This window comes from Heptranchias perlo, chromosome 4, assembly GCF_035084215.1.
Source record: "Heptranchias perlo isolate sHepPer1 chromosome 4, sHepPer1.hap1, whole genome shotgun sequence".
Lineage (NCBI taxonomy): Eukaryota > Metazoa > Chordata > Chondrichthyes > Hexanchiformes > Hexanchidae > Heptranchias > Heptranchias perlo.
The window spans coordinates 93,436,685-93,460,214 of NC_090328.1; the positions used below are offsets into that span (position 1 = coordinate 93,436,685).

At 41.4% G+C, this 23,530-nt stretch overlaps 1 protein-coding gene across 2 annotated transcripts in view; it reads right to left on the reverse strand.

Annotated features, from left to right (window-relative positions):
• focad (focadhesin) overlaps window positions 1-20,195 on the reverse strand; it is a 212,373-nt gene extending 192,178 nt beyond the window's left edge. The window contains exon 1 of one of the 2 annotated variants that reach the window (XM_067983305.1): window positions 20,114-20,195. The gene's annotated coding sequence lies outside the window, so the exon portion shown is untranslated. Of the gene's footprint in view, window positions 1-20,072 lie in introns of both variants that reach the window. The other variant, XM_067983307.1, reaches the window with a different exon arrangement.
• Between the last annotated feature and the right edge of the window lie 3,335 nt (window positions 20,196-23,530).

Here is a 23,530-nt window from a genome sequence, read left to right on the forward strand (position 1 = left end):
AACAGAAAATGCTGGAAACACTCAGCAGGTCAGGCAGCAACTGTGGAGAAAGAAATGGAGTTAATGTTTCAGGTCGATGACGTTTCATTGGAACTGATGATGAACATATAAAGGATATTTGTGATGGCCACGATGGTGAGTAATAACAGGCTGTTTCTAAAAATGGGGTACAATAGTAAGGATCTCTCTTTAACTAATTTAAACTAAACAAAATTATCGAAATACTAAAATTATGATGGTAAATCTGGCAAAGTCTATATAGTCAAAACTCTTTAGGCTGAAGTCCTGCTTTTAGAAAGGAGTGGCAAACTTCTAATACACCTCACATAAGGCACTTAATGTCGATTAAATGAACTATATATATTACATACTATATTTTCGTGTACTCTGCTACCAACAAAACCTGGCATTATTAGAGTAAAACAGAAAACACTGGAAATGCATAGCAGGCTGTTCAGCATCACAAAAAGAGAAAGATAGGTCATTTTGCATGTAACCTTTCTGATATTACTCAAGTTCCAGTCTTATGGTTCTATCCAACTTCAAGCCAAATGTCATTCGCATCTCAGGGCAACTTTTAACTTCCCTGCGCCATCTCAGGAAGTACAGTTTAAATCTAACCTTATTAGATAGAAAATACAAAGTTATGGCAGGACTTCAAATACATAATCAACTGTTTGAGCATCTCTCTTATGGTCTGTGATCAAGTGATTTACTGCATTTACTATACTCAATGTACAAGTAATAAAATACTATTCTACCTACACTTGGTGGTTACAGCAAAGTACTGTATGGTCTCCTAGTATACTAAAGCACAGAGGAAATAAAAACACCCCATCTTGCCATGTGTCACTATCCTAACTGAATTTAGGGGATTATGCACAATATCAGTTGGTTCCAATAACACTCTACAATCTTAACTGTCTTGCAGGTCTGAGAGGAAAGACACAAAAGGTATCTGTAGATGCTGAAGACCTGAGTTACATGAAAGGATTACTCCTCTCTATGGTCTCAGTTTTATTTCATACAACATAGTTTGCCAACGCCGAGCAGCACCTTCTCAGAAGGCAGGTAGACCAGTCTGCTTTAGCTGGTATAAGAACACACGGGGGGTGGGGAGGGGGTGTTAATTTTAACCCCCAAGAACAGATGGGTTGGAGGTGGGTGGGCAGTGAAAATACTAAGTTTTCGGAGCAAGCCTGCATCTCGGCTCCACGTGCCCACTTCCAGGTTTGACCCAGGCGCGTTAAGATGCACACTTGCAACAGACACCCAGAAGTCCCGCTGGCACTTAAAGCCGGCGGGCCGATATTTAAAAAGACCAACTTAGGTACGTAAAGCGCTTAAGGGGATTAAATATTTCTGGATTCTACTAGAGAACTTATACTGAACGAGTCTCCCGTGGCTTCTGAAACACGCCATAGAAACGGAGGCAAATTGCAGCCGAACCTCATTTGCACCTTTAAACCAGTGATTGACACATCTGAATAAAAGGTGAGGTTTTGCAGCTGGGCACTCAGTTCTCTCAGATAAACGTTTGGCTGGGAATTCTTTGTGTTTAGACTGAGATTGCTTTGCTCAGACTGAGAATTCTTGTGTTCACACAAATTTACCTACATTTTGGACTAGCTCAAACTGACAAGATCAGGATGGAGGGCACAATGGATGTATTCCACAGTACCCCTGAGGAAGAGGCACAACACCATCCACAGCAAGCATGGTGTGCAGTTCATAGAATCATAGAAATTTACGGCACAGAAGGAGGCCATTCATCCCATTGTGTCTGTGCCAGCTGAGAAAGAGCTGTCCAGCCAAATCTCACTTTCCAGCTCTTGGTCCATGCCTTGTAGGTTACGATACCTCAAGTGCACATCCAAGTACTCTTTAAACGCGATGAGGGTTTCTGCCTCTACCACCCTTTCAGGCAGAGAGTTCCAAACCCCCACCAGCCTCTAGGCGAAAATATTGCTCAACTCCCCTCTAATCCTTCTACCAACCACTTTAAATCTATGCCCCCTGGTTATTGACCTCTCTGCTAAGGGAAATAGGTCCTTCCTATCCACTCTATCTAGGCCCCTCATAATTTTATACACCTCAATTAAATCTCCCCTCAGCCTCCTCTGTTTGAAAGAAAACAACCCCAGCCTATCCAATCTTTCCTCATAGCTAAAATTCTCCATTCCTGGCAACAACCTCATAAATCTCCTCTGTACCCTCGCTAGTGCAATCACATCTTTCCTGTAATGTGGTCACCAGAACTGTACGCGGTGCTCTAGCCGTGGCCTAACTAGTGTTTTATACGGTTCTAGCATAACCATCCTGCTCTATGCCTCGGCTAATAAAGGAAAGTATCCCATATGCTTTCTGAACCACCTTATCTACCTGTCCCGATACCTTCAGGGATCTGTGGACATGCACTCCAAGGTCCCTCAGTTCCTCTATACTTCTCAGTATCCTCCCATTTATTGTGTATTTCCTTGCCCTGTTTGCCCTCCCCAAATGCATTACCTCACACTTCTCTGGATTGAATTCCATTTGCCACTTTTCTGCCCATCTGACCAGTCCATTGTCATCTTCCTGCAAACTACAGCTTCCTTCCTCACTATCAACCACAAGGCCAATTTTTGTATCTGCAAACTTCTTAATCATGCCCCCTGCATTTAAGACGAAATCATTAATACATACCACAAAAAGCAAGGGACCTAGTACTGAGCCCTGCAGAACCCCACTGGAAACAGCCTTCCAACTCAAAAATACCTGTCGACCATTACCCTTGGCTTCCTGCCACTGAGCCAATTTTGGATCCAACTTATCACTTGCCCTTTAATACCATGGGCTTTTACTTTTCTGACCAGTCTGCCATGTAGGACCTTGTCAAAAGCCTTGCTAAAATCCATGTAGTCTACATCCAACGCGCTACCCTCATCGGCCCTCCTTGTTAACACCAGTTCTGGGATCTGCAGGCGTACAAGATAGAGGTGCGCAACAAAGATCTGGAGAAGAGCAGAGAGCGGACAAATGGAGGAACTGAAGTTGCAGGAGGCACTACCCATGTGAGAGGGTCTAAAGGCAGAATCTGAGCTTCCTGGACCTCTCAGGAATAGTACCTATGCAGGCTCAGATTGAGTCGCCAGATGGTCGCAGACATCTGCAAGCTGCTTCATGCAGAGCTGCTCCCGGCTGGGCCTGGTGGCCACACATTGCTCGTCACAGTTAAAGTCACCACTGCCCTCAATTTCTTAGTCTCCAGATCCTTCCAGGGCACCACTGATGACATCTCCAGGGTCTCTCAGTCATCTGCACAGAAGTGTATACAACAGGTCATGGATGAAAGGGCGATTTCACAAAAGGGACTCAAGAATGGGCAAGACGTGGCACTGGTGGAGAGAATTATAACATTTAATGTGGAATTAACAAAAAACAAATATAAATGAAAAACATGACATTCTGTCAGACACCCTTGTGCGTACCCTTGGTGATTACAAAACCTCAGCCTTCCTCTTCCTAGCGCTTCTATGTGGTGCATCCTCTGTGGTTTCAGCAGAGATAGTGGCAGGTTGATCAGATTCATGCCCAGACTGCTTAGATGCTTTTGGCCTACGATCTCTGGGTTTTGGAGCCCATGAGGGCCCAGCCAAAGACTGCTCCACTTGCACCTGTTCAGAGGCAGACTCGGCCATTGGGAGAGGAGACACCTCTGCAGCTATTGTTTGAGAGGGGCAACGGGTGAGTGGTGGAAGTACTATGAGTGCAGTACCCACCGCCACGTCCCCTTTTACCATCATCCCTCTTGCAAGCCAGCGCACCATCACTCCCACCTCTCTGCTAGACAGCAGGCTGGTGAGAAGATGTGGTGCTTTCTAAGGCCACGGCTGAAGTTTCTGACTGCCTGTTTAAGGTACATCCACTGGATTACCTTCATCCACTAGCTCCATCACCCCCTCAAATAATTTCATAGGTTTATACGCAATGGCCTATTACAATTACAGCAGTAGAAAGAAGGGATTTCAGGAACGATGAGCAGGCAGTGGAAACACTTCGGGTAGAATTAAGGAACAGCAAAGGATGCAAGATTCTGGCGGAAGCTGTCTACAGACCTCCTGATAGTAGTGGCGAGATTTATAAATAGAGATCAGAGAAGCCTGTAGCAAAAACAATGCAGTTAATGTGGTTTTTAATTTTCACATAGACTGGAAGAAGCAGAACAACTCTAGTAGTAAAGGCAATGAATTTCCAAAATGTTTTCGGAACAGTTTTCTGCAACAGTATGTTTTAGAGCCGACAAGTGAACAGGCCACACTAGATTTAGTGATGAGTAACAATCCAGAATTAGTTAACAAATTGATGGCAAGGGAACATCTTGTGAACAGTGACCATAATACAATCGAATTTGATATTAACTTTGAGAGGGATAAGGGAGAATCACAAACCAAGGTTTTAAATTTAGGTATGGTAAATTTTGAAGAGATGAGACATAAATGGGTTGAATTGTTAGCAGGTAAACCTACAGACAAACTGTTGGTAGTATTCAAACAAGTATTTCCCTTGAGTTTAGACGGTCGAGAGGTATTGAAGATGACAAAAGGATCAATAGAGTAGATACAGAAGAACTATTTCCTCTAGTGGGGGAATCCAGGGGGCAGCGCCTTAAAATTAGAGCTAGGCCATTTAGGTATGAAATCAGGAAGCAGTTTTTCACTCAAAGGGTAGTGGAAATATGGAACTTTCTCCCCCAAAAGGGTGTGCACGCTAGGTCAATTGATATTTTCAAGACTGAGATCAAGAGACTTTTGTTAGATAAGAGTATCAAGCGATGTGGATCAAAGGTGGATAAATGGAGTTAAGCTACAGAGCAGCCATGATCTGATTGAATGGCGGAATAGGCTCGAGGGGCTGAATGGCCTAGTCCTGTTCCTATGTTATAAAACCATGCTGACTGCTCTCTATAATACCTATGTCCTTCAAATGCTCATTTTGTAGAATGCTCTGAAGGATTTTTTTCAGTATGGATTTTAGGCTAAGGGGCCCATAACTACCAGGTTCAAATCCCCAGAGGATTGTCAACACATGGAGCAAACACCCAGAGAAGGGAGTTGATTGACAACTTTGAAAAGGAGCTGGACATTCTACACAATCTGTTGAGTAGCAGGAATAAGGGTTATAGTGATATTCAGTAAAGCTGATTTCACCCCCTCTCCCCCAGGAGATTGGGGAAGGAAATTAGTGCTCTCTATAATAGGAATCAACAAGTAATGCAGGAGGGAAGTCTATCATGAAGTAATCATACACGGCCTCTGAATGGAACAGGCTTAATGGGTTGACTTTAAAATTAGACTAGGCCATTTAGGAGTGAAATCAGGAAACAGTTTTTCCACACAAAGGGTAATGAAAATATAGAACTTTCGCCCTCAAAAAGCTGTGCATGCTGGGTCAATTGGCATTTTCAAGATAGGTATTACAGAAATGACTTCAGATTCCATACATTTGCTGACGACACCCAGCTCTACCTCACCACCACCTCTCTCGACCCCTCCACTGTCTCTCATTTGTCACACTACTTGTCCGACATCCAGCACAGGATGAGCAAAAATTTCCTCCAACTAAATATTGGGAAGACAGAAGCCATTGTCTTTGGTCCCCACCGCAAACTCCGTTTCCTAGCTGCCAACTCCACCCCTCTCCCTGGCTACAGTCTAAGGCTGAACCAGACCGTTCACAACCTTGGCGTCCTATGTGATTCTGAGATGAACTTCCGACCGCATATCCACTCTTCACCAAGACTGCCTACTTCCACCTCCATAACATCGCCCTTCTCCGCCCCTGCCTTGCCCCCTCATCTCAGTAACCTCCTCTAGCCCAACAACCCTCCGAGCTCTCTGCGCTCCTCCAATTCTGGCCTCTTACGCATCCCCGATTTTAATCATTCCGCCACTGGCGATCGTGTCTTCAGCTGTCTAGGCCCTAAGATCTGAAATTCCATCCATAAACCTCTCCGCCTCTCTACCTCTCTCTCCTCCTTTAAAACGCTCCTTAAAACCTACCTCTTTGACCAAGCTTTTGGTCATCTGTCCAAATATCTCCTTATGTGGCTCAGTGACAAATTTTGTTTAATAACGCTCCTGTGAAGTGCCTTGGGACGTTTTGCTACATTGAAGGCGCTATATAAATGCAAGTTGTTATTGTTGATGTTGAATGGTCTTTTCTTGAATTTTGTGTTTGCAATTTTCAGTGATGCTCTATAAAAAGCACAAGAATAATACAGAAAATGTTTTTTGAATGGGTTACAACATGCACCTTTCGAACTAGATACTATTAAGGAGTTGGACACCACTGAAAGGAGCAGGATGCATCATCGCATGGAAGCATCAAGAATTTCTACAGTGGAGCAAAAAAAAGATAACAATTAAACCATTCAATGAAAACTATCACAATAAGTTGTGCTACTGCATTTTTCTGAATCTTAGTAAGGGTTGACTGGGGAGTACCTTCTGTATGTGTGACTTCTACAGACAGGGGAAGTTACATTTGTGTTCAAATTCAAGGGGCAGCTGAATTATCACCAGTAAAACAACAATGAGCAATAGAATGATTGCAAAAGTAACCCTCTGAAAACTGCCCTCTACAGTGGTGGTGGGGGGAGAAATCAACTGGATTTCTAAAGAGTTTTCAAGTGGCAATTTAGGACAATAAAAGCAATAATTTAGCTGTGATTAGAAAGAAAACTGTAGAAGATTCAATAATGAAATACAAACTGAAAATGCTGGAAACACATAGCAGGCCAGTAAGCATCTGCAAGAAAAAGATAGGTTAACGTTTTGGAGAGGACCCTTCATCAGAATTGTTTAGTACTCACTGTTTCATTGGCTAGATAGGAGAGAATCTGTATCATGACCTCTACTCAAAGCAAAGTACTATGCTAAACAGATGTTAGGAATTGACAAGGGCTCACAGATTGAAATCTGACTGGATATGTCTCAGAGTCTCAGTACAGTACGGTTCATGTGCATCAAACACTGAGCATTTCTTTTCTGGACTCAAAAATTGTTCAGCTATGGACAGATTTGTGTCATGTTCTTTTGCCGCGAGGAACTGAATTAAGACACTACATTAATCATTCAGGAGTAGTCTGACAGATGCCAGCGAAGAAAGGTATGATGTATCACAGAAACAAAAGTTACTTTCAAGGACTTGTTTCCTGGACATGACTACTTAACAGAAAGCAGCGCAACTATATTGCAGTAATGTCGGAACCAAACAAAATACGAACCACAAAGCCATTAGTAAAGCAAGATGAACCATTGACACAACAGACGATATCCTATGATGGTGAAAATTCACCAATAGCTTTTACCTCACCGGCACTGTATGTGATGCAATGGTAACCAAACTGCATTCTCAAAATTATCAAATTCCATTAACAGGTTGTTAATTTGGGGGAAAAAATGCCTTTTTTCTTAAAAGACACATGGTTATTATTTGGAAGAGGGTTACCTTGTGTACAAGTCCAGAAGTATTTTTCCAAAAGCTATAAAACGGAGGAATAATTTACATACAGATTTTATACTATTATGCACAAATAAAATACCTAAATAATTCCTCTAGTTTATGAAAACGCTTATAGGAAATATACTCGACTCTTCCTCTAAGCAGCAAATTAAAACTTAATTCCAGATGTCAGGCTTCTGAATTTAAATTTCAATGTTCTTATAATCCTTAAAGGATTGAGATCTAAGATTTTATTAAACTGTCATTAGGTCACAGAGATAAAATTGAAATAATTGATAAACAACTCTGATTAATGAATTTAAGGTAAATATATTCTGACTGAAACAGCAAATGCAAAAAATGTGCTGAAGTACATAAAATTTCCAATAAATTCACCAAAATATTCCCTGATTAAGCATGTATAATTTTTAATACTATGCAGAAATGCTACAGTAGTCCACCAAGGGTGAAAAAATATACAAAGCTCAAAATAACAGGATATTGCACCAGGCAGCAGTGAGATATAAGACATAACTCATGAGCAGTAAGGTAGTCCCAATTCTGGCAGACAACCTTGTGAAAAACTCTCTGCCATAACACAAAAGGTATAAAGAAAAGGTACTGCATGTTTATGAGTGAAATATGGAAAATAATTCACCAGTGCTCATTAGAGACAAAACAAGTGAGATAGGCAGGCCATTCATAAATTAAATTTTCCATAATCTACACATGTTCTCTGGAAAAGAGAAGGCTGACGGGTGGCCTGATAGAGGTCTTTAAGGTAATGAAAGAGTTTGATAGGGTAGACGTGGAGAAAATGTTTCCACTTGTGGGGGAGGCCAGAACTAGAAGTCTTCGGTATAAGATAGTCACTAATAAATCCAATAGGGAATTCAGGAGAAACGTATTTACCCAAAAAGTGCTAACATTGTGAAACGCACTACCACAAGGAGTAGTTGAGGCAAATAGCATAGATGCATCTAAGGGGAAGCTAGATAAGCAATGAAGAAGAAAGGAATAGAAGGGTAAGCTAATAGGGTTAGATGAAATAGGGAAGGAGGAGGCTTGTGTGGAGCATAAACGCCGGCATGGACCAGTTGGGCCAATGGCCTGTTTCTGTGCTGTAGACTCGATGATGTTCACGCTGTAGTAGTAAATGTATGCCATGTCTGATTTTTCAGCAAACTTTTAAAAATGTGGAAAATAAAAGGCTTAACTTATCAGGCGGCGGAGGATTTGTGCAATGTTTTGTTATAGTGCTGATTTCTGTGGAGTGAAGTTCTTTAACTAACAACTTGTCTTGAATTTTCAAGTCATCTTAAGTAGAATTTTTGGCTGAGGTCACAAATGGTTTTAACAAGTTTCTGAACTGTTTTGTTGGTAGAACATTATGTCATGGTGAATGCAGGCAGTATTGCTTCAGGTCGGGAGTTAATGGAGGCTGCACAGGGGCAGTTGATTTAAGCATGCACTGGTTTGTTTGCATTAACATGTTAAATTGACACCTTTTGCTGTTGCAAATAGTTCCAGTTCAGCATGTTAATGCACAGTAAAGTGATGGAAGGAGTCATCAACAGTGCTATGATGCTGCACTTACTCACCGATGCTCAGTTTAGATTCCACCAGAACCACTCTGCTCCAAACCTCATTGCAGCCTTGGTCCAAACATGGACAAAAGAGCTGAATTCCAGAGGTGACAGTGAGAGTTACGGAACCAAGGCAGGTAGATGGAGTTAAGATACAGTTCAGCCATGATCTAATTAAATGGCGGAACAGGCTCAAGGGGTTGTATGGCTTACTCCTATTCCTATGTCTGCCCTTGACATCAAGGCAGCATTTGACTAAGTGATGCACCAAGAAGCCCTAGTAAAACTGATGTCAATCAGGATCTGGGGGAAAAGTCTCCAGTGGTTACGTATTCTGCGGCTAGTGGCTCAAATCCTGACTCCCCAAAGCCTCTCTATCACCGACAAGGCACAAGTCAGGAGTGTGATGGAATACTCTCCACTTGCCTGGATGGGTACTGTTCTAACAACACTCAAGAAGCTTGACACTATCCAGGACAAAGCATTCCATTTGATCAGCACCCTATCCACTGATTTAAACATCCACTCCACTATCAGTGCACCGTGGCTGCAGTGTGTTCCATCTACAGGATGCACTGTTGCAACTCGCCAAGGCTTCTTTGGCAGCACCTCCCAAACCCGCGACCCCCACTACCTGGAAGGACAAGGGCAGCAGGCACCACCACCTCAAAGTTCCCCTCTAAGTCATGCACCATCCTGACTTTGACATATATTGCCATTCCTTCATTGTCGCTGGGTCAAAGTCCTGGAGCAATCCTACCTAAAGCACTGTGGGAGCAGCTTCACCAGGCAGATTGTGAACATGAAGGTCCATCACCGCCTCAACTAGGATTAGCAATAAATGCCGGCCTTGCCAGCACCGCCCACATTCCAAGAATGATTTTTTTTAAACTGTGACTTCCAGTCACAGACAGTTAATATTTATTTTGTTTACTTATTTGGAAAAAAATAGAAGTACAAAATTCTCTTTCAGCCTGATAATTTTACATACCTCATTCCTTTAAGGATTCATATATTGTATGAAACAGTGATCTGAACCCTGACAAATGGGATCCTGTATAAATCACTTAGAAACCTCCCCAAATGTTGGGAGACGGTAGGTTTTCAGAGCATTGACACACTCCAACTCCTCACAATAGTCTCCTACGCTCATCAGTGGGCACTCATTATGCCAAGAACCCCTCACAATGGTGGATCCACAACTGCCTGGTTACTTCATGTGAGTTGGTTTGTGACCTTCCTATATTAAAATAACTGATTCCATTACTGTACCACATTCTGCCTTCTAAATCATGCTCTTTATGCCTGCTTACAATTCCAGGACGCACAAGGAAGAGTCCAAATGAGGCAGCCAGAAATCCCCTACAGCTCACCTCAAATGGCATGATCTGACAATATTGGTATAAATTTTCAATTTCAACCTTCCGATTCATGTACAAACATTGAGAAATATGAGGTTTCAAAACTGTTAATAAATATATTGAATGCAGAACCTTCCTTTCTTTAGCTCAAGGGTGTTAATTGTCACGCCGGCCCCTTATCAGGGTACACAGATGTGAATTACACATTACCTAGGACCGTTCAAATGCCCAGAAGGGCTGTATGAAGGAAGAAATGATGTGGAGATGCCGGTGATGGACTGGGGTGGACAAATGTAAGGACTTGCACAACACCAGGTTATAGTCCAACAGTTTTATTTTAAATCACAAGCTTTCGGAGCTTTCCTCCTTCGTCAGGTGAGTGGATTGCATGTAGGATTGCATTTGGTGTCAAGCATTTAACCTTTAACTAAAGTTCAATATAGGATCTTCTAAATTGCATAGGTTGGAGGAAACCCCCAATTACCCTGGGAAGGACTTAGTTTGAAACATAATTAATAGGAAAAAGCAAAAGCCACTGTTCCCATCCAGCTCTCCATTTTAATTAGGTCCACGTTCAGCACCTGGTCTGTATTCCTTTAATTAGGAGCCCATTTTTTTCTTCAATGCTTCCACTTACAAAATAGACTGCCACTGAACATGTAAAATAGCTACTTCTTAATTTCTGTATAACTTGAACTTTACATAGCTAGTTAGACCTATTTTTCTTTCAGTTCAGGACAAAGAATTTGTTCTACATCAAAATTTTAGAAGCTTTATTACATTCGCTTTTCATTTGAAAAAGGAACAAATAATGAGACACTATGGTAGAGGAGTGAGAAAGTAGAGTAGGGGGGAATTGCAATCGACCACAAAGGATCAGATGCACCAGGAAAAGAAACAATGAAGGTCTGGAAATCAATGGATAATCACACGTTTAAACATACATTCGCTATGTTTTGCGACACAAAGTTGAAGAGTAACCGGCCCTCGACTTGGTGAATATATCCAGTAAGTAAGGTAATAAGGTGTTCTATTCCTGTATAGGAAAGGCAATAATTGGTTTTCCTTGAATGGTGGTTGACAAAAAAAAATCTGGACATTTAGAACCTGCATATTCTGCACACGATGCAAGTGTGTACCTTTGTAACAGTGTACGTCCAATGGATGAATTTTACTATAGTTATCATGGACAATGGCACACAAGAACATGACAAATGGAATCCTTTATAAAATTTGCAGCAGTCTCTTATTAGACCAGTGATACAAAAGGGTATCTAGTATACTCAAGAAAGCATCAATTATGGCTCTCTCACAAACAGAAACCAAATAAAACACAATCCCTAGAAAAAATATTGTGCATCTATACTAAGCTTTCATCATGAGGTGGCTTTATTTTACTGCTGAAAAGAGTTAAGTCACAACAGCAAATGTCAGGAATGGACTATTAAATCTGATTAGTTTCATGATGCTTTTCGTAATTTGTGATAAAATGACTGCCCCATGTACATTACATACTTACCTCATCAGATCTGCAACAAAGTTTCATTATTTTGTTTGCACTTGGACAAGGTCCTAATAAATGTCCAAAATGCTGACAATTTAAACAGTCTTGTCTTGGTGTTTTTTCTTCTCCTTTTAACTTAAAATAAAATATATGCATGTTCACACATCCGTTTTTTTTTACTGTCAGCCAACTTTCACTGAAAACCAATTATTATCTTTCCTGTAGTCTAGTTACACACACTCCATTCCGTTATATTTCATACTGAGCAAATGTGGTTCGTTATTCTCCAACTAGGCGCCATTGAAGGTACTTTCTTTTATCTTCTTGAATACTCATGTGAAACTGTTATGTCTTTAAGCAGCTAACTAAATCACTTGTATCCTGTATAATGGATTTAATTACTTCTTGTATGCAGATATCTTTGAATTCTCTTGTTCCTACTACCACAGCCCAGTCTACTCACCATTTACCCCAGATTTTAAATAAAGTTCCTCTTCTCTAGATGAGACATCTACAGACCCAGCATTCACTGACTGCACCACACTAGGTAGCAGCTCATAGCACATCTTAACCACAAATGAGAAGTTGTATCCAAATTCTCATTTACCTTGATTTAATTTTGAAAGATTAACCTCTTGTCGTAATTCAAATAATTTACCAAATCCTGCTACACTCATTATTTTAAAAACTTTAATTAAAGAGGAAAAAAGACATTTTTTTTTCAGAAAGCTAAGCTAATACCAATGAGCAACTATCTCTGCATAATGACTCGTTAAGTATACCGGATAAGTATTATTTATAGATAAACTGGCAGCAAATCGTGAAGCCACATTTATGAGTAAATATTTTAATCTAAGCCTGTAACTAATTGTTCATAAAGCAATGTCATTATTTAAAGTACCCTGTGATATTCTCCTTCAAGAACACTATACAACTTTTGTTAATCTATGAAAAATACAGCAGTTATAATGTAAAACGTTTGCATAGACAGTCTCTCAAATAATAATGTAGAGAGGAGTTAGTCAAAGTAGGCTTTTCTTTGGGAGGGAAACATTTTGACATTTGTGAAAATCACGCCCTTGAACTGGTGAACTGCATCTGTTTAATGAGATTAGGTCAGTGAATCATTTGTAAAACGTTGTTGGCATGGAGAGTGCACTTCTGGAAATAATGGAACATTTGTCTAGCAAGTTCCTAAAAGTGTTGCACAGTTGACTTCTTGCAATTCTGTCAGGGAGTCACTTTCGATCCTACTGTGTGGTAACCGAAAATTCTAAATAACCACTTTACTTTTAATGTGATTTTGATCAAGTAGCAAATACTTGGGGGCAGCTATAAGGCAGTCATTTCATCAAGGGTTCAGATAATGTCACACACCAAAAGATCGAAGGCTGAGTGATTTATAACTAACTTAACTTCATTCCTCTATAATATAAACCAATGGACCATTAGTCGAATTCAGATAAGGCTGGTCTAAACTACCAACCTCCTCAAATCTCAGGAGCACATATATTACTTTGTTTTTGTTTTCTCATCAAGATGAGGAATGCCAGAATGCAGATTAGGTAATTCCACATCAGGAGTGGCAAGGGTCTGATACAAAGTAAAGCTCCCTTTGCGCTGACCAAAAATGTGTTTTAATCACAATAAAACCCTCTAACATGCCAGTATCGCATCTTCATTTCTCACACCTTATGGTTTCTGAGTGAGGCTAATTTGGACCTAACTGTAGGGAACTTTAGGTTCAGGCCTAGTCCCTACTATTAGCTGGTTTGAGACCAACTAAATTAATTTCACACAGGATCCATTCAGCAGCAAAGAAGAAACTCTCATCCAATCAGTCTGGGCTCGATTAAAACCCAGATCCCAGAGATGGTAGGACAGTGTGCTGACCCATTGCACCACATGTTCTTTGAGAGTATGTTAATATTTGCAATGGGACCCTGCAAAGAAACATTTAAAAACTATTTCCCTACAAACTGGGTTTTCACTAGACAAAGTGAATCACATGTGTAGAGGGCTAGAATCTAATGGGGAGGAAGTTTTGCTACAACTATACAAAGCCCTGGCTAGATCACATCTGGAGTACTGTGTACAGTTCTGGGCACTGCACCTCAGTAAGGATTTATTGGCCTTGGAAGAAGTGCAGTGCAGATTCACCAGAATGTGACCAGGGCTCCAAGGCTTAAATTATGAGGTGAGGTTACATAAAGTAGGCTGGTATTCCCTGGAATATAGAAGGTTAAGGGGTGATTGAGGTTTTTAGGATTTTAAAAGGAATTAAAGGGTAAATAGAGATAAACTTTTTCCACTTGTGGGAGATCCAGGAAAAGGGGAGATAACCTTAAAATCAGAGCCGGGCCATTCAGGAGAGAAGTTAGAAAACACTTCTTCACACAATGAGTGGTAGAAGTATCGTTGTATCATAATAGGTACAGCATAGCAGACGGCCATTTGGCCAATCGAGCCTGTGCTGGCTCTTGGAAAGATCCATGCAATTAGTCCCATTCCCCTGCTCTTTCCCCATTGCCCTGTAAATTTCGTCCCTTCAAGTATTTATCGAATACCTCTTTGAAAGTTACTATTGAAACTGCTTCCACCACTCTTTCAGGCAGTGCATTCCAGACCATTACAACTTGCTGTGTAAAATATGTTTCCTCATGTCGCCTCTGGCTCTTTTGCCAATCACCTTAAATCTGTGTCCTCTGGTTACTGACCCTTCTGCTACTGGAAACAGTTTCTCCTTATTTACTTTATCAAAACAGTTCATGATTTTGAACATCTCTATCAAATCTCCCCTTAACCTTCTCTGTTCTCAGGAGAACAACCCCAGCTTCTCCAGTCTCTCCACATAACTGAAGTCCCTCATCCCTGGGATCATTCTGGTAAATCTCTTCTGCACCCTCTCTAAGGCCTTGACTTCCTTCCTAAAGTGTGGTGCCCAGAATTGAACACAATACTCCAGCTGAGGCCTAACCAGTGATTTATAAAGGTTTAGCATAACTTCCTTGCTTTTGTACTCTATGCCTCTATTAATAAAGCCCAGGATCCCATATGCTTTTTTAACAGCCTTCTCAACTTGTCCTGCCACCTTCAAAGATTTGTGTATGTGTACCCCCAGGTCTCTCTGTTCCTGCACTCCCTTTAAAATTGTACCATTTAGTTTATATTGCCTCTCCTCATTCTTCCTACCAAAATGCATCACTTCACACTCCTCTACGTTAAATTTCATCTGCCATGTGTCTGCCCATTTCACCAGTCTGTCTATGTCCTCCTGAAATCTGTTACGATCCTCCACATTGTTTTCTATATTTCCAAGTTTCGTGTCATCTGCAAACTTTGAAATTATACCCTCTATACCCAAGTACAGGTCATTAACATATATCAAAAAAAGCAGCGGTCCTAATACCGACCGCTGAGGAACACCACTCCATACTTCCCTCCAATCTGAAAAACAACTGTTCACCATTACTCTCTGCTTTCTATCCCTAGCCAATTTTGTATCTATGCTGCCACTGTCCCTTTAATCCCATGAGCTTTAATTTTGCTAACAAGTCTATTCTGGACCAATACCTCTTGGAATTGAGAATGCTTGAATAACTTTTTCTTCTATCCTCTGAACCTTGATATATATTACCATCTTGTAACGAACTCCAGTTTGCTTTTTCAAAACAACTAGCGGATCTCCTATGGCATTGCTCACATTGAGTTCGAGGATATACGTAGGGAGTTTCCTCAAGGGTTCTCCCGATCGGCCATCCGAGGGGCTGCAATCAGGGAAAACCCCCCCCCCCCGGGCAGAATGTAAAATTCAAATTGCTGTATTGAATCTGTAATCAATAATCTGTATTGAGTATAATGCAATAAGACACCCCAGAGTGTCATGAACTGTAATTATGTACAATGCGTTCATTGAACTGTACTTGATTTAACCTGCAAATTGTATAATCTGTATTGTGTACGTTTGGAATGTGATATGACAACTGTATTGTATGTTTTGCTACAAATTTTATGAATAAAGTATATTATTTGAAAAAAAATAAACACGATTTCTACCCACCTTCCGGCACAATTACGGTGCCTGATTCAGAGGACCCCCAGGGAATTCACAGCGGTGGTGTTTTACAACAAAAGTGCTTATGCCATTTATTTTGCAACATCAGAGCAACTGATAGGGTAACTGAATTAAATTAAACTCCATCCTCATTACATGGTATTCTGAGATTTTTCCCGGTACTTTGGTAATTGAATTCTGTGACTCTGTCCATTACTTTTGCGTAAACCATAACTGAGTCCCATTTATTGTACATATTTTTTTAACCTACATTTTTAATTTTTATCTCTTACTGTTTTTAAAACTGAGGTTAGATAGCAAGATGATATGCAAGATGTACCAGTGATGGTACGTACCTGCATTTAGTAGAACAGTGGTGGGGATCCTAGAGTTTGGCCTGGAGTGGTCCTGGGTTGTGGGTGCTAGGGGTTGGCAGCAAAAGGAGGAGATCCTATGGTCCAGCACCATTGTGGAGGAGGAACCTGGGGTTTGGCTGAACAGGAGGATGGAAAGTAGATTTCTGAGAATTGGAGGGCATGGACCTAACAGTCCTGGGGAAAAGCTGGTCCCCAGATCTGGCAACACTGGTTTGTAAGTTTCTGAGATCTCTCTGCAAATATTGAATTCACTGTTTTGCGTCTGGTTCCTGGAACTTTTTTTCTCTTAGTGTCTCATTCTGTGTCTGTCTGTCTGTCTGTCTCTGTCGCTCTGCATCTTTCACAGCTGTCACTAATTATTATGTTTACATTGTCCAACTACCAACAATACATAAGTAATGCCTATCAGAGACTGTTTGCTTGAGAAGCTTTCAAGGTTCAACTCATCTGCTTATTATGTCGAGGGGGAGAAACTCAAATTAGGAGGAGATTAGAATAAAATTAGGACACTGGGACAAACTTGCCATTTGGGCCTTACAGTGGGACAGGACTTGTTGATGTCAGCAAATTTCCAGGGATTGGTGTTATTTGCCGCTGAAACCCTCACCCGTCCCTTTGTCGCCTCCTGACTCAACTATTCCAATGGTGTTCTGGCCAGCCTTCTATGCTCCACTGTCCATAAACTTCAGCTTATCCAAAACTCCGCTGCCGGTAGACTTTTTACTACGTTAAAGGTGCTATATAAATTCAACTTGTTGTTGCTGTTATCCCACACCAGGTCCTGCTCGCCAATCACCCCTGTCTCCATTAACCTACACTGGGCTCCTGATCCCCTAGCAACTCAAATTTAAAATTCGCATCTTCGTGTTTAAATACCTTCATGAGCTCGTCTCTCCCTATAACCTCTTCCACCCCCCCAAACTCTCCATTCTTCTGACTCTGGTCTCTTTCTCAACTCCCCCCCACCCCCCATCATAACAACAACTTGCATTTATATAATGCCTTTAACATAGTAAAAAAGTGTCCCAGGGAGCTTCAGAGGAGTGTATAGACAAAATTTGACATAAGGGCCACATATGGAGATATTAGGACAGGTGACCAAAAGCTTGGTCAAAGAGTATAAATGCGTAGGCTTCGAGGAGCTCCTAAACATTTACCTGAGGAAGGAGGAAGCCTCTGAAAGCTTGTGAATTTAAAATAAAATTGCTGGACTATAACTTGGTGTTGTAAAATTGTTTACAATTGGTCAAAGAGGTAAGTTTTAAGGAGCTACTTCAAGGAGGAGAAAGAGATGGAGGGGCTTAGGGAGGGAATTCCAGAGCTTAGGGCCACTGTCGCCAATAGTGGAACGATGAAAAATCAGGGATGCGCAAGAAGCCAGAATTGGAGGAGCGCATATCATTGATGGCCATGCCTTCCACCACCTGGACCTCGCATCCTGAAATTCCCTCCATTCTACGTTGAAGGCACAATATAAATGCAAGTTGTTGTTGTATTACCTTAACTTAGGTTGTCTCCCTGTGGTGTTTCTGCAGCCAGCCTGCCTCAAGGAGGGAGAAAAATGGCTGCAGCACCTACCTGAGGATAGTATAGCCAGAGATCCCAGCAGGAGATTAAAAAATTATATACTTGTTTCATTTTTCAAACTCTCATTGCCGAGTGCAATTGATTTCTATGTCATCAATTGCATTAATTTAAAATAAAATTGCTGGACTATAACTTGGTGTTGTAAAATTGTTTACAATTGTCAACCCCAGTCCATCACCGGCATCTCCACATCATCAATTGCATTAGGCAGGGCAGTCCTTTAAAGTTTAAATCCGGTCCCCCGCCACCTTAGCAAAGCTGAACTCAAGGAACACACCAACATTCTTGGTGCCCAGCATCGCTACGGCGCAAATGATGGGCAATACACTAAGTTATTGTTGTCATTTGTGTCTCATTGCAATACAAATGTCCAACATCACTTCAGTTGAACCAGGGTGCACAGATGTAATGCAGTTCCCATTTTAAAGTCATGCATTCTGTCCTTATGTTTATATTTCCATTAGAAATTTCTATGTCCACATTCATAATGGAAAGTGCCTATGTAAATTTGTCACACTGGACTTACACTCTCCCCCTAGTGATGCTCACTAACAGTTGGAGGGCAGAAGTGCTGCACTCATCAGGAACTTAAAGTGAGCACAGAACTATATGATGGCCACAAACATCAGCCAGTTAAGCATATATTGAAAACCTTATTACACAGTTAAGTTTAAAATGTATTTAAGAACCTGGCAAATAGCAGGGGGTGGGGGAATGGGGCTCATAAATATTAGTTTTTGCAAGTAGCTAGTAGAATTTTTTTAATGTTTGCTGTTCGAAAGCTATTAAAGGATAGTTGAAAAAAGTTACATTTGTAACACTTTATTAGATGACTCACCACACAGTTTTTTTTAATATGTATTTCAAGCAAGTTAGTGGTACTGTGAGTTAGTGCAGTGGCTATACAAAGTAGTGGTACACAGTGGCCTAGATTTCTGATCAGCCTTACTTTAAAATAAATGGAGTTACATCAGCATTAAAATACCAGTCAGAAAATCTAGACTACTGCCTTCCTCACATGGCAAGCTTGCAATCAATGCACAGTAGAGTCATGGAGAAGAAGGGAATATTGAGTAACCCATAACTAGAAAAGAAAGCTTGTGAATTTAAAACAAAATTGCTGGACTATAACTTGGTGTTGTAAAATTGTTTACAATAGAAAAGAAAGGTTTACCCATAACAGTTGAAATTACAGAGAAGCATTATCTTTTCCTAATAGTTTATTTAGGCAGTAAATGCATGTATTTTCATTATTTATAAACAATGTGGATTCAGCAGATATTTTTACCCCCTCCAACCTGAAATTCACCCTTGTGTATGGATCCACTCTATCCTGTGTCTCAGGGATCATCTTGGTTCCCAATGTGAGATTTTACCTACCACCATTCTCTTCAAGTTTCATCACAATTGAGATTTCCTCATTCGTCCTCCCAGTATGTCCCCACATCAACCCCCTCCCCCCAAACTATGTCCCCACATCAACCCCCTCCCCCCAAACTATGTCCCCACATCAACCCCCTCCCCCCAAACTATGTCCCCACATCAACCCCCTCCCCCCAAACTATGTCCCCACATCAACCCCCTCCCCCCAAACTATGTCCCCACATCAACCCCCTCCCCCGTATGTATCCACCTTAAACCCCTGTAACAATAAAACTGTTCCCTAGCTAGAAACTACTGTATTTTACCATTAAGCTTCCACTGAAACAGACACAGCAAACAGTTAGGTTTTGGAACTTGTGAGGTGAGCAAATCAAGCTCCTACATTTCTTACTGCCTGCAACAAGTACCAATTGATAAAAGGCCTATATATATATATATATATATATATATATAAATATATAAATAAAAGCTGGAGTTGGATATTCTGGGGCGTTAGTAATGTACAAACCCCAGATATCTAAAAGTCAAAGGGGAAACTGAGCCTGATCCCTTCGGTTCCTAGCTCCTCCACGTTGTAGTGACAGGCCTGCCTGCCTCTCTCTCTCTCTCTACAGCCAACAGACCGGTGAAAAATACGAGACGCAACTTCCTTCCGACCCCAACCGGCCGCGCGACATCCCAATCCCCGGGCCCTGAGTATGAGAATTCTCCCCATTCACAACATCAACAACTGACCATTCCAATGGAACGCGCCGCGACCTTCCACAATACTTTACCCGGAACCCGGATGCCCAATTCAAGCGCCTCTCTCCGCTGCATTAACAGCGCAGCCGCAGCGTGCTTCTCACTGCCGGCCTTGACGTGGAGCGACACATGTCCCTGGAGAGTCAAAATGAGTCGTGTGCCGTTCTCTTCTGTTGGCTTTTTTTTCGCTCAGATACACTCCAGTTGTTATAGCTGTCATAGATTGGTGTGAAATAAAATTATGTGAACAATCCGGGCATATGTTTTTATAGCTTTCGCTCCTGCTCGAAATTTTAAAGGTTAATATCGAGCCCAATCCCCCTCCCCGCCCCCATGTTGAGAGATGTTATGCGTAAAGATAATTCATGTGCTTTAGCAGAGGGTCATTTTTTTCAAGTAAATTGTTGACTTTTGTTTTAAATCGTATGTAAAAAAGAAAATGTTAACACAAAGGCTGAGGTAAGCACTCAATGCATAGGACACAAAGGATACATTCTAGATATACACAATGGCATTCCTCATCCGTAGTCCCGAGGATCAAGCCATGAATCACAGTACTTGGGTAAGGTGGGAGCTGGAGGGAATGGAATTGGGTGCCCTAATTTGTCCAGGTCAATGGGGTGGTGTCGGGCATGGCCAATGCCAAATGGACATCCACAATCACCCTCCTAAATTTAGGGTACCACTAATAAAAAAAAATGACCTACCCAAAGTAAAACAATTGCATGTGAATAAAACGTTTTTATCTCATAATTTGGAGGTTTAGCCCAATAAAACATTTGATATCCTGTAGTGTCCACTGGTCAAGCAAAATGATGGACACTACGTGGTCATATTCTGCAGTCAGCCAGACATACCAAACATGGGAAGGATCATGGGCAAAGAGTTCGAGACACCTCCACTGACAATCTTATGGATGCTGAATGTCAGATCAAGGAGGAGACCCGCTGGGAAGTCCTCTGGTCTGCTTGCCTTGTGCACCAGATGACCGGAGATAAGTGCATCAGAATTTGAGGAGCAGTACCTTTAACTAATGAAGGACGGACTGCAACCTCTGGCACTGTAGGAACATGTGAAAAATCATTTCATCCTGGCCGTAAAACCTGGAATCGAGAGCAAGGCCAGAACAACGTCTGTTTCCCATCAGCTGCTAAATAGGATCTGAAATGTTCAGAATCTGTCTGGGTTCAGAAGCAGCAAAGTTCAAGGGATAGGATGGGTAGTAATGTTATTCAGACTAAGGGCAGGAATGGAGGTGTTTCTGGGTTGAGGCTAGGACAGAAGCTGGGGAGACCATCAGAGTTAATGGTGAGGCTGGGGTTTCGGGGCTGTGCCATTATTGTAAAAAATAAAATCCTTCTATCCTTCCCCAGCCTCCACTGTTGTGCTTCAATGCAGTACTGAGGGAATGCTGCACTGTCAGAGATGTCATCTTTTGAATGAGACGTTAAACGGAGGCCCCATCTGCCCTCTTGGGTGGACGTAAAAGATCCCACGGTACTTTTTGAAAAAGAGCAAGGTGGGTCTCCTGGCCAACATTTATCCCTCAACCAACATCACTAAAACAGATTATCTGGTCATTATCTCATTATTGTTTGTGGAACCTTGCTGTGTGCAAATTGGCTGCCGCGTTTCCTACATTACAACAGTGACTACACTCAAAGAGTACTTAATTGGTTGTAAAGCATTTTGGGACATCCTGAGGTCGTGAAAGGCATTATATAAATGCAAGTCTTTCTTCTGTTGCATCTCCAAGTTCACGGGACAACAGCAAAGTCAGTTTAATATGGTGTAGAATGTGATTGGTCAACAATTAACTAATTAGGAAAAAATATTAGATAGATAACATGAGATCTGAGACCAACAACTTGCATTAATATTAGAACTCTTCATGGAAAAGAATATTTCCAAACACTTTACAAGGCGGAACAGGTGGATGCTGAGCTGAATGTAAAGCAATTTAAGGGGTTGGAGATCAGCACAAAAACAGTGTCACTCGCCAAAACCAAAGCAAACAAAACTTTAATTTGTGCGAGCAGGAACTACTTGCCAAAGTGTACATTGTTGAAAGACTTAAGATATCTGAGTTTGAGTGCTTTATTCAATCAGCTGACATTGAAACTTGTACTTTGCAATAGCGCTGAGCCTATTGATTACTGACAAACTGTTTACTAGAAGGTTTCTGCTTTTCAAATGGGTTTGCTGGTCATCTAAAATGGGGGTGTGATACCAAGAAATAAGGATGATGGATCAAAGTTCTGATATTTTCTGTTCTCTGTCCATGAAATTTTAGCTTGTAGCAGTTGAGTAAGTGAGAATTTTAGGGTAAAACATCCACTATTCTATCTCAACAATCTGCCTTAACCACAACCTCTGAAGATGTTGGACACTAAGAGAATCAAGGGATATGAGGATAGGACGGGAAAGTGGAGTTGAAGTAAAAAATCAGCCATGATCTTACTGAATGGCAGAGCAAGCTCGAGGGCCCATATGGCCTACTCCTGCTCCTATTTTTTATGTTCTTACATAAGAGCACCTCCTATTGTACCAGTGTGAATTTTTAAATTTCCAATACCAGGCATCCTTATTATCACTTAGAGAGACATTGGAAATTTAGTTGGAATTTGTGGCATACTGCAGGCAGTTTTATGCTTAGAAACCCCATGCCCACTAGCAACTAGGACAGTGTCTCTCAGGCCCTTCATTAAGAACATAAGAACATGAGAAATGGGAGCAGGAGTAGGCCATACAGCCGCTAGAGCCTGCGCCGCCATTCAATAAGATCATGGCTGATCTTTGACCTCAACTCCACTTTCCCGCCTGATCCCGATAACCCTTGATTCCCTTAGAGTCCAAAAATGTATCAATCTCAGTCTTGAATATACTCAACAATTGAGCGTCCACAGCCCTCTGGGGTAGAGAATTCCACAGATTCACAACCCTCTGAGTGAAGACATTTCTCCTCATCTCAATCCTAAATGGCGGACCCCTTATCCTGAGACTTCGCCACCTAGTTCTAGACTCTCCAGCCAGGGGAAACAGCCTCTCAGCATCTACTCTGTCAAGCCCTTTCAGAATCTGATATGTTTCAATGAGATCACCGCTCATTCTTCTAAACTCCAGAAAGTATAGGCCCATTCTACTCAATCTCTCAACCTTCTCATCCCAGGAATCAATCCAGTGAACCTTTGTTGCACCACCTCTAAGGCAAGTACATCCTTCTTTAGATAAGGAGACCAAAACTGCACACAGTACTCCAGGTGTGGTCACACCAACGCCCTGTACAATTGCAGCAAGGCTTCCTTACTTTTAGACTCCAACCCCCTTGCAATAAAGGCCAACATGCCATTTGCCTTCCTAATTGCTTGTTGTACCTGCATGTTAACTTTCTGTGTTTCGTATACAAGGACACCCAAATCCCTCTGAACACCAACATTTAATAGTTTCTC